Raw genomic sequence first — 11,981 nt, forward strand, 5'->3', positions numbered from 1 at the left:
ACAGTTATGACTCTCCTGTGTGATGGACGCGATGTACGGGTCAGCGAGGATCAGGCATTTCTTCAAAGACAATGTTGATTTAATGGTTCTCTGTGAACAACTTGCCTGTCTGTCACTCTCACTCATGTACTTGCTGTGTCTCCACTAAAGAATGACAGTAAGACAATGTTCACTACATGGCTTTTCACGTAACATAATAAACATTTACCTTCACCTGCAGTCATGATCAGCACGTGGAGAGGAAGAAGAGCCAGATGATTTAATGGTGCTCAGAGAATAAAGGTGTAACTGTCTGTCACTCTCCTGCAGGATGACTAACGCATGTGTCTGCATTAGTGGAGAGAGGGAGAGACATGCAAAAAAAAAAAGAAGGAATAAATTATTTTCGCAGAGCGGCTCCTCCCGAATGTCTTATTAGAGTGAAATGAGGGAGTGCATTAGAAAGACATCAATCACACTTCAGCACTTTTTCTCTTGCCTCATCCATCGTATCAAATCATTGTGGTCAGTGCTGGGTTATTATCACAAATCAAAGTAATAAAATAAATGTACTGTGCAGTGTGGTTGTACTTTTTTCAGTATTTCACGCAAATGAGTCTATTTTCTTAGGGGTCCATCAAAAATATACAAAAAGTCAACATTAAGTTTATTTTTTTCTTTGTCAATGCATGGGCAACATAACTATCCTTTTTATTGATAAAAATAAGTCTTCTGAATCAAAAACAAGATCGCGCTAAAATAGTCTATATCCTCTTCCGGGATTGTTCCGGTGCTGCAGGAAATTCCGCCGGATGCATGTATTTTCCGTTTCCTTTCGCTTTCTTTGTGTTGGAATTTTAAATTTATGAGGACTATGGTTAACTGCTCCTCAGATCTCTGCAGGGTAAATCCAGACAGCTAGCTAGACTATCTGTCCAATCTGAGTTTTCTTGCATGGCTATTTTGCAACGGCTCTGTGCAGAGCTTAGCGCCGCCCATGACGATTGTGACTGGTTTAAAGAAATGCCATTAAACCTAAGCACGTTTTCCTCCCGTCCCCGAATGCTATGTGGAGTAGCCAGACCCTCCTTCAGCGCGCTTTGGAGGAGGGTCTGGCGATAAACTAACCCGGTCTCGTTAAAACCACAAAGACCACCACTACTACAGGTTAGCCTAGCCGGTGAGTGCAATGCTTTTCCTACTTCTGAAGGGGTTTGCGTGGTGATATGTTAAAAAAATTGCACCTTTTGTAGTAGAGTGTACTGCAACGAAACACTCGCACTCAGACTCTGCATAGTTTAGAGTTCGGGAGACGACAGCTGCCTCTGGCACCGCCAGGAGCGGAGTGGCAATCGGGAGAGTCAGGACTTTTCCCGGTGGGCTGGTAGTGTTTCCAGGCCGCGAGGGCCGGTCTGATAATAGTTATACATTGCAAGTTCTTAGCAACGCCATCCGCGGCCTGGTGTGCGGCCGCCGCCTGCTGGTCAAACTGTGCAGCCTCTGCTCAACCCGTACGGCGGGCCGCAGCAGCCTCTTAGTTCAATACAAACACAGGCTAATCAGAAAGCACTAACGAAGAGCATGTCTAGGATTTTCAGAAATACAGGGGGATCAGTGAGCGGCCCCTCCCCAAATGGCATAGCCCTGGTTGGCCTATGACGTAAAGCCATTGAACACCTCTTTTTTTCCTCGTCACATTTGGAAGTCTATCGGTAACGTTAACAGACAGTGTGTGAGTCTAATGATGGAAAGCCAAAAAAGAAAAGGGAAAGGTGTCGCTGAGAAGGTCAGACTCAAAAGGAAAAAGAATTATGGAGGAGGAGGAAGCGAAATGCTCCAAAATAACGCACATGTTCTGGGCATCAACGAGTAAAGATACTACAGGTGAAATAAACTAACTTTTCTAAGCACCTAATGTCACAGCTAGGCACAGATGGGAATTAGCACCAGCTACCAGCCAGCCAAAAGCTTGTGAAATTTGAAAGTAGCTTGTGGTAAATATGAGACAAATTAATGGTTTACTAATCAGTTTAAAACTCTGACCCTCCACTCGCCTTGTCTGGAACCTGTAAGGTCAGTGGCTTTCCTTTTCTCAATTTGGCCAGCTGTGGCATAAGTTAGCTTGGCAGTCAGTTCCAATGCGCTACTTGCGTTGGGCTAGTGTGGATCGTGTTGTTCATTCATTCACAGGACCATCCTTGCCGGGCCAGCCCCGCTCCTCCTTTCTTGTAGCACTTTAGATTTTAAAAGGTGTATATACAAAAGTTTGTAGTGGGGGAAACAAGAAAGTCTTTTCGGCCCTTTGTTTGACCCCAACTAATATCATAACAGTACATTTTAAATGAACAGAAAGTACGTTTTCCACACCAGTTTATTTTTCTTCCTGTCTAAAAATGTTAGCAAAGTCACACTGCTGCCACTTTAGCTTGTACTTTCTCCATGCGTTTCTAAACTGAAGTGTTACGGCTGCAGAGCTCTGTCACCCTCTGGTGCCTGTAAAATGGATGACTCCATTTTCCACCAGCCAGATTACTTCATTACCAAGGCAACGGTGTGAACCACCCCACTGCAGTTACAGCATCCAGTAGGAAAATAGATTCTGATGTTATAGTGATGGCCCACAATGACAGTACCATAACATTGTTTTAAACAGGAATCTGCCATAAATGTATCATCAGTGGCCTAAACAGTAGCAAGCTGCTCTGTAAGCACATCACTGTATTTTCTACATATAAAACAACGTGAGAATATAATACTGCAGTGATGCAGGAATGGGGTGTCGTGTGGAGAATGTTTAGCGACAGAGACAAACAAAGTGTGAGTATGATTGTGGTAATTGAATTATATCATAATTTGTTACTTAAATGTGCTGACGCATGGCCTTACATCAACTGAATTCACTCAAATGGTAAGAATGATTCCAGCCAGAGGCACATGATTGTTTTTTTCCACATTTGTGTTGCTTTTTTCAACGTTTTAGTCACTTTTTTCAACATTTTTGGCACGTTTTCTTTCCCAATACATCACTAACACCAACGTATTACCACTAGTTTTAAACTTTTTTTTTTAAACCCATGGTCAATAAACCACATTTATATTAAATTATATCTAAATTTTGAGTTTAAAAAAAGCTGAAATTAGGAATAATTTTGACAAATAGTTCAGATCAGAGGATGTCGAGTGGATAATCACTGGTATATGTCAAAGTTTAGTCAGGATACTGTTTTGAAACCATTTCAATTTTTTTTCTTCCAATGCTATAAAATTGAATAAAACACCCAAAATTCCATGAAAGTAATCATTAATTTGACCTGCGAAGAACGTTTTATGGAACCATCCATGTTATGTTTGGGCAATTTGGTTGAAAGAAACCCAAATTTCTGATGTAGAAAGTTTGAAAACAGGAGGGTTAAACCAAAGTGCTCTCCACTTGGATGTGCCGACAAGTTGTATCCGCATCAAACAGTTCAGAGGCGCTGCTCTGCACAGCTGTTTCAAATTTCCATTTTAAATGGTTGTGGATAGCGTAGAGTATATGAGAGAACTGACCCAGTTCCCTTGCACTGCATCATCAGTTAACCATCACATCCATATGGACACCATATGGATTCATGCTCTCTCATCAAATATATCGCTCTTTAGAAGCAGAGACGGTCAAATCTAAAATATATGTCCCATGCAAGATGTATTCTCCTCCTTTTCCCAAAAGCCCCGTGTGAAAATATGTAAGAAATAAACACTTTTTTTCCTTTTTGGAATTTTATTAGGCATAACAAATTTAATGAGCTGCTTTTAGTCCAAGCATGCAAAATATATATGTGTGATTCAAAGCCACACAACTATGTTAAGATAAACTAGTCTCCAGCTACTTCTTTTCACCTGTCAATGAGTATGTTTACATGCACACTAATGTTCCACACACTGATGATACATTTATGGCAGATTCCTGTTTAAAACAATGTTATGGTACTGTCACTGCTGTAACTGCAGTGGGGTGGTTCACACCGTTGCCTTGGTATTATTCCGAATATGACAATATTCGGAATTTGATATGGGTCATGTTAACAGCATATTCTGTTTGGATTTTCCTAATAAAGCCTCTTTTCGAATTTAGCATTTTAGCATGTACGATATGCCGGTATTTTTCGGGTTTTAGAGACAAGAGATGCACACCCAAAAGACAAGCCCACATCTCTGGTAGGAAGGAGAAACACACACCTACGAAAGACTTGGATATCAACAGGTTTTGGGATATATGCAAACATCGTAACACCGACCTTTTCAAGAAGGTGGTTGAAGGAATGAAAGAGGGAGGCTTGTTTGCACGGGCCACCGGTGGAAAACTTGAAAAAATCCTATTTTGCACGGCTGCATGAAAACTAAAAAAGGAAAATCTGTGGAATATTGACTTTAACTAGCCATGTAAATAGCTTAGTCGGTATAGTATATATATATATATATATATATATATATATATATATATATATATAGTATAGTATAGGAAAAAAATTTAATATTATGTGCATGTATTGTAAAAGTAGTCAGTGAGGAGCTTCCCCGTCCCCTTTGCACAGGTTCCCATAGCAACAGGAGTCAGCAGTGCAGCAACAAGGTAATGACCCCTCACTGGCTTCCCATCTGCATCTCCAGGAGCATCTAACCAAGCTAGAGGCCCCACAACATACACCTCTTGCTGTTTAGTTCTGGGATGTTGGGGTACATTGGCTTTATCACCGCTTTAAAACTGAAAACAGCTGCATGCTGGGAAAAACGCAGGAACCAAAACAGTGATGTTGCGGCCGTTAAACCAAAACAATGAGCCGAAAGACACTAAAACCTTCTGTAGAGGAACTACAGATTCTCTCTGGTTTTGTTACTATCTGACATTGTACATAGCAATTCCATCCATTGTTAAAGGGTAACTAAGTTTTTTTTAACCTGGACCCTATTTTCCTATGTTTTTGTGTGTAAGTGACTGATAGGAACAACCAGCAGCCACACACTGGCTGCAATGTAACCGTATGGGGCAAATGTGCACCATCATTTTGGTCCATTAAAAGGGCTGTTTTTGCCACTGACAGGCTCAGATTAATATTCTAAGTGTCTGACAACATCATGGAAAGGATCCCTTCAGAGACAGACCTTTTTAAAATGTCTTTGAGACCTTTCTGTTTAACCAGAAACAGCTCTGAGGTCGCTAGCGCTAAACCCACCAGACTCCATTTAAAAAAACAATACTTGTAGCGTGTATAAAGCCAACATTTCACATGTAAATCAGTAAACTATGTGTTTATTTCAACCAAATCTAGAGTTGTAATGGTTGGTAAAGTGAAAGGACGACCGAAAACGGCTTTTCATAGTTTTATTTTGTTTCCGTCGACTTTGAATGAAGTGTGTTTTACATGGAGTCTGGTGGGTTTAGCGAACGCAATATCGCGGATGTTTTTATGTTTAAAAAAAGGATCTTACGCTTATACAGAAAGGTCCACCTCCTTAGAAATCCTTTCCATGGGCGCCTGGGTAGCTCACCTGGTAGAGCAGGCGCCCATATATAGAGGTTTACTCCTCAACGCAGTAGCAAACGCATTCGTCTCCGCCCTGCGGCTCTATGCTGTATGTCATTCCCCCTCTCTCTCCCCTTTCATGTCTTCAGCTGTCCTATATAAATAAAGGCCTAAAATTCCCAAAAAGTAATCTTAAAAAAAAAAGGAAAAAAAAAGATCCTTTCCATAATGTTGTCAGACACTTAGAAAAACAAGCACTTTTGTGAAAGTAAATACAAGCTGTACAATTGCCCTATAAACTTACATTAGCTTGTTTTGCTGCTGCCAACTGCAGCGATCTCGCTTAATACTGGACTAATGTCAAAGATTGTTGTTCCCATCAGTCACTTAGACACAAACAGGTTGAAAAAACTGCAGTTACCCTTAAAACTCCTGAATAGACAAGCTTTAATAAGATAAAACAATGAACTAATCTCCCTTTAATACCCTGGACTAGTTAGCCTCACTAGCTGACCTGTTGTATTTAAGTGCCTTCAACACTGGGAGGGGTCTGTGTGTTTGTTTTCACAATATGTGTATTGGCAGCTAATCAATGAGGCTAATCAGTTAGAAAGAGAACAACGCTTGGGTTGGTCTTGTCAGTGTGTGTGTGTGTGTGTGTGTGTGTGTGTGTGAGTGAGTGTCTGACGGACGACAAAAGAGGTCCGCAATGTGTTTTAGAAGATGCACAGCGAGCAGAATGGCTGAAAGGCTAACAGAGGAGCCCCCCCCCCCTCCCCCGCTGAGGTCGCAGCGCTCATCTTTGTTCTCCGCTCCTCTACCGAAAAAAAACCACTGAGCAGGACGAGTGACCTCGGCACGGCAGGGGAGAGACAGAGAAGACAAAAAGACAGAGAGAGAGAGAAAGACAGAGTGGTTAAAAGACAGAGAAAAAGAAGCAGATGAAGAAAACAAAAGAAAGAGAGAAAGAGCAGCAGAAGTGAGTTACCGTGTGCACACCAGTGGCGGAATGTAACTTTACTCAAGTGCTGTACTTAAGTACAATTAGTCTTTTCTTTTCATGCCACTTTCTACTTCTACTCCGCTTCATTTCAGAGGGGGATATTGTACTTTTTTTTTCTAATCTGACATTTTTAGTTACTTTACAAATTAAGAGTTTTGCACACAAAACACATGTAGTTTATAAAAGACAGTACCAGTCAAAAGTTTGGACACACTTTCTCATTCTAGGGAAGTGTGTCCAAACCTTTGACTGGTACTGTACGATGTTTTATTTTTAATTAAACTACCCAACAATTTATCGGCCTACAAGTCCAGCTGAAGTGATTAGCCGATTAAACGCTTAGTTGATTGACAGAACTGTTCTGATCGTGTCCGGTTTCTAAAATGTGAGGATTTTTCTGCTTTTACTTTTAATACTTTAAGTACATTTTCTTGATGATACTTACTTACTTACATTTTCAATGCAGGACTTTTACTTGTAACGGAGTATTTTTATAGTTTGGTTCTGGATCTGAATACAATACTTCTTCCACCACTGATGTACAAACACACACACACACACACACACACACACACACACACACACACACACACACACACACACACACACACACACACAGGTTTGTGGCACTATCTTTGTGGAGACCCGTCATTGACATAATGCATTCCCTAGCCCCTTATCCTAACCTTAACCATCACAACTAAATGCCTAACCTTAACCCTTACCCTCACCCTAACCTTAACCTAATTCTAACCCTAATCCTAAAACCAAGTCTTAACCCTCAAATAGCCCTTTAAAGTTGTGGGGTCCAGCATTTTGGCCCCACAAAGCTGTCGGGACCCCACAAGTATACTGGACTCCCAGTTTTTGGACCCCACGAATATAGTTAAACAAGCACACACACACACACACACACACACACACACACACACACACACACTCTCCTCCACCCTGGCTCCAACTATCAAACACACCCAAACTGGCCTGTCAGCCTGTTTCCCCCCCACCTGTTTAATAAATGACTCCCAACTTCCCCCTACTGTAACAAAGGCACATTTTAAGCCAGCATCCACATTTAGAAACAGATCCAGGTGGTGACCCACTGAACAAACAAAGAGTCAGGGTCACACTGGGCTGACCTTTGACCCCTCTGGCAAATAGGTTTTTAACTTTTTCTCCGTGGTATAAACAAGGTCTTTTCTTCTTCAGACTGAGCATGTGTTTTGGGGGGGCTGCTGTCAAGGCTCATTTAACAAAATGTACCCTCCATTTACGGCTCCTGTTAGCCTCCTGCTTGGCGGCTGTGATGGGAGTAATGGTGATGAACCTCAGCTGTGAACTGGGTTGAGTTTACAAACATAAACAGGGAACTGAGAGGACATTTGGGGATTAAGGGGGACTGTAACAAAATCAGTGAGTATATCTTTTATTACTGCAGGACTCACTGTTATATTATATATCATTATCACACAGCTTGACTGAATACTTGGTTTTGATTGGTTAAATCATGGCATTCTTGCATGCGGTCTGCTATAGAGCTCAACAGTGTGGTTCCGGAAGTAAAAATCCCATAGATTTTCCCCATAAGGATTTTTATTACTAGCTATAATATCTAAACCATCCGAGACAGACTGACCACGAGCTACGACGTTGTGCAACGAAAGTTTGTGCTCCTGTAAAAGCTAGAAGTCCGTATTAAATCAAACTCGTATGGAGAAAAACATGTTTAATTTGCAATCTTATGGAGAAAAACTACCCTACCCACATTCCTAAGCGTAATAGCGAGGACGTCTCTGATTGGTCCAACTCGCTGTTACCATGGAAACGTTTACAACATATATTATAACATATTTCAGTGTTTCCCATAGACAGCTAAAGAAATGGTGCAACAGATCCCGTTGCTCTGGACGGAGACCAGTGAAGGATATTAGAAGCACTTTTCCGGTGATGGCTGAGCGTTACAGCCTCCAACTGAGAGAGACGACGTAGATGTGACGTGAGCAACCTGTCTGAAAGTTGGAAGTCTTCTGGTAGCTGTGCCAAGAGAAATCTCAATCGTAAGACGTTAAAAGGGTGCCAGGCACCCCTAAAGCTCTGGTCCTAGAATCGCCCCTGGAGCCAGATATTCCTCCAGAAGTTGGTTAAGACCAAAACAGAGCTCAAAGGACTAAGATCTTTTTGTGTTGGTGAAGTGTTGGTTTGTGCCTCATTCATCACAATGTGTGAGAGAGTACACAACTGCTACACATACACAATCAACTTAATAATATTACTACATTGTTGCAGCAAAAACTGTGGCAAAAAGTTATTAATGTCGGATTAAACAAAAACTAAAAAAGACAGTAGTAGAAAGTTAATCGGACCGTGTGCTGCTGTGTGATGAGATACCACACACGAGTAGCAGTAAATCAGATGCACTCTATGAGCTCAGTGGACAGAGGAGAAGACATTTTAATTCTGACCTTAAACGGTCAGTTGATTTGGGTTAAAGTTAAAAGATATTGCAGAGATTTAGGAGAACAGCAGAGTGTATTAACAATAAAAAAAAATTAAAAAACTGCATGAAAAGAAAAAAGAACAAAAGAAACAAAACAATTCCCCTCTGTGTCTGTTTTTCTCCTCTCCTTATTCTTCAGTCTGTGCTAAAAATATTGTGTTCTCCAGTGGTCCAGCAGGGAATGCTGGGAATTTGGATCTACGGTACAGTGTAAGCAGTTCCAGTGTCTGGGCTCCTTTTGAATGATCTGCCCAACAAGTTTATTTCAGTGAACTTTAGAAACCCCTTTACTCCACTCTGTCAGCCAGGGGTCTGCATTATTCCTTTTTAGATATAATCATATTTCCATCAATTAACCAAATTCTATCAATCATACGATAGCTCATTTTGTCTGCCAAAATCCACAACACTGCTGTTCATGCATGGACTGAACTATTTCATTTCAGCTTCGCCATGTGGTCTGAATTAATCATGTTTCTTTAGCAAGTGGCTAAATGGAACATGTCAACATATAATGTCAGGCTACAAAACTTTTGTTTCATGATGTTGAAATCTGTCCAAGTTTGACCTGGTTTTCAGTCACTTCGCTTTAAATCTGCCAAATCTGGATCCTGTGAGAAAATGCACAAACAGCACAGAAGCTAAAAAGTATTGGAAAAAAATAAAGCTAAATAGTGATCAGACTGGTGCTTTATGAATTCAATGGATTAATTTAGTCACATGTGACTGACCTTCCAGACAGGTCCCCCCCTGTAATATGATTGGCCCCCATGATGCCCCACTAGGGCTAGAGTGCTGTCAATCTGACAAATGTGATTTCCATTGGATCAGAGTACTCCGACTTTGCTGGCTGTTCTGCCAATCGCTGCCTTTCCATTTGGTATATGGATGTTTACTTTAAACACACATTGTATGGCAACTGTGTACTTTGTTGAAATGTTGCGGCCAGCATATTGGACTCACTGTAGAGCACTTGTTCCTGTAAGAAATAGTGTATTGCACTTTATTTCTGTTCTGTTTCCTACTATCTGAAAACTGTGTACACCAAGGTTTTCTTTGTTGAAGTTTGAGGCAAGTTTATTATTTATATTTATATTAGTTTATATTATTATTATTCGGGCATTTTTTATAATGCCACTATGTTTCACATAAAGCCCCTGACACACTAACCCGACGGCCGACCATTGGCAGAAAAGGCAGTTGGACTGATCAGTCGGCTCCCCGAGGTCCAAAAAAGTGCCTCAGAACACACCGAAGCGACGTCGACTTGAGCGTGAAATATGTCTCCATAACAGCAGGCGGCGCTAATGTGTATTGTCGCCCTTGTTCAGAATATGATCTCATATTTTACAAAGATAGTTCACCGAAACGTATTTCTGAAAACATTTTAAGCGAGAAATAGGCCATGCAGTTGCTGAATCTGTCTTCATTTCAGATCGACAAAGGTCAGTTTAAAAGATTTTCATCAGATTTTGAGAGGCTTAGTCACGCTCATCCAGCTCGTCATTTCCGGGTTAGCACTCCACCAATCAGATTGGTCATGGAGTCCGACTGCCCGCCCTCCGACGCAACAAGTCAGGTCGGCCAAAATGAAGGCCGGACGGACAAGGGCACGGAACACACCGAACAGACTCGAGTCACTGACCTCGCCAGACTGTCCGACTATCCGATTATCGGGTTGGTGTGTCACTGCCTTAATATGCTGCTGCTGCAATGCTGAGGCAATTCTAGGATCAGAGCTTTAGGGGTGCCTGGCACCCTTTCAACGTAACATTTTTAAACGTTATTCTACTGTGCAATTTAACATCAGTTTGGACCGTCGTGATAGGGGAAACACTGAATTATGTAACTAGAAAGACTCCAACAACTCTGAGAAAACTTCCTTTAATGCTGAGCCACAGGGCCATTACTACAAAGGTAAGGTGGTATTACCAATAAAATTGGATATCCATCTATGGAAAAGCAGACATTTCCAAAATGCACCATCAATAACTTCTGAAAATTAGAGATTTATGCAATTTTTACTAATGGCAATCAAGCACTATTTTCTGAAAATGGCTAAGAATTGTTTTTTCTGAATGATCTAGGCATCTAGATTCTTGGTTTAATTTCACGATGCTGTGATATTCCTAGAGCAGAATTCCTTAGCTTACAATAGATTAACACAGACTTTTTTTTAAAGCAATTTAGTTTTTTAGGGGTGCCAGGATCAAGTTTTAAAAAAAGGGCTAAAATCGCTCAATAAACAAAGCCAAACACATTTGGCATCTTTTGAAAAGAAGGTTACTTTGGGACAGAAATGGTTTTATATTAGGACACGAAAAGCAATTAACTATGTCAGCCATAACAAAAAGCCTTGTGAGGATCATAAGTCTCTCTAATTCACAGGAATTTAGTCAAGAAGTCTGAACAGAGCATTCTGCATTAGTTCAGCATATTTATGGGAGCCAAACACAGATGTGCGCTTGTGGAAAAGTGAATTCCCCCCTGTGATCCTGGGGCCCGTCTGCTGACCGCCACACTCTCATAAACCAAGGCCAGAGCTCTGCCACGCCTTTGATCACCTCACACCCTGAAGAACTGCTTCCCATTCATCATCGATTTAAAGGGGGGCACTCAGAGATCTGATGAACCGATGCATTCCTCACGCGTCATCACAGGGTTCCCTTAGAGGAAGATAACATTTCTTGGGGTTCCTTTGAGACAAAAGCCCTGTATTACAAACAAGTATCAGCTTTGGAAAAGGTTACCTGCTAGTCATTAAAAGCCTTTCACAGAAAATGAAAACCTGTTTTTTTTTCATGCTGGCACAGGACAAGTGCTACATGCAGGGCTTGACATGAACTTTTTTGCCCACCAGCCACTGTGGCTAGCCGTTTTCCAAAAGCTACTAGCCACTCATAATTTTTTGACTAGCCGCTATTTTGTGGAAGATTGCGTTTTATTCGGTTTTATTTGATAAAAGTTGACCATGGTGTGCTACAATTAACTTGAAGAA

At 41.2% G+C, this 11,981-nt stretch overlaps 1 long non-coding RNA gene across 1 annotated transcript in view; it reads left to right on the forward strand.

Moving 5' to 3' along the window:
• Nucleotides 1-10,781, forward strand: part of LOC116047031 — an 11,843-nt gene extending 1,062 nt beyond the window's left edge. Inside the window, exons 2-4 of the long non-coding RNA XR_004104297.1 lie at nt 3,689-3,692; nt 9,288-9,293; nt 10,705-10,781. This is a non-coding gene — a long non-coding RNA (uncharacterized LOC116047031). The remainder of the gene's footprint in view (nt 1-3,688; nt 3,693-9,287; nt 9,294-10,704) is intronic.
• Nucleotides 10,782-11,981: the final 1,200 nt, after the last annotated feature.

Source organism: Sander lucioperca, chromosome 9 (genome assembly GCF_008315115.2).
Source record: "Sander lucioperca isolate FBNREF2018 chromosome 9, SLUC_FBN_1.2, whole genome shotgun sequence".
Lineage (NCBI taxonomy): Eukaryota > Metazoa > Chordata > Actinopteri > Perciformes > Percidae > Sander > Sander lucioperca.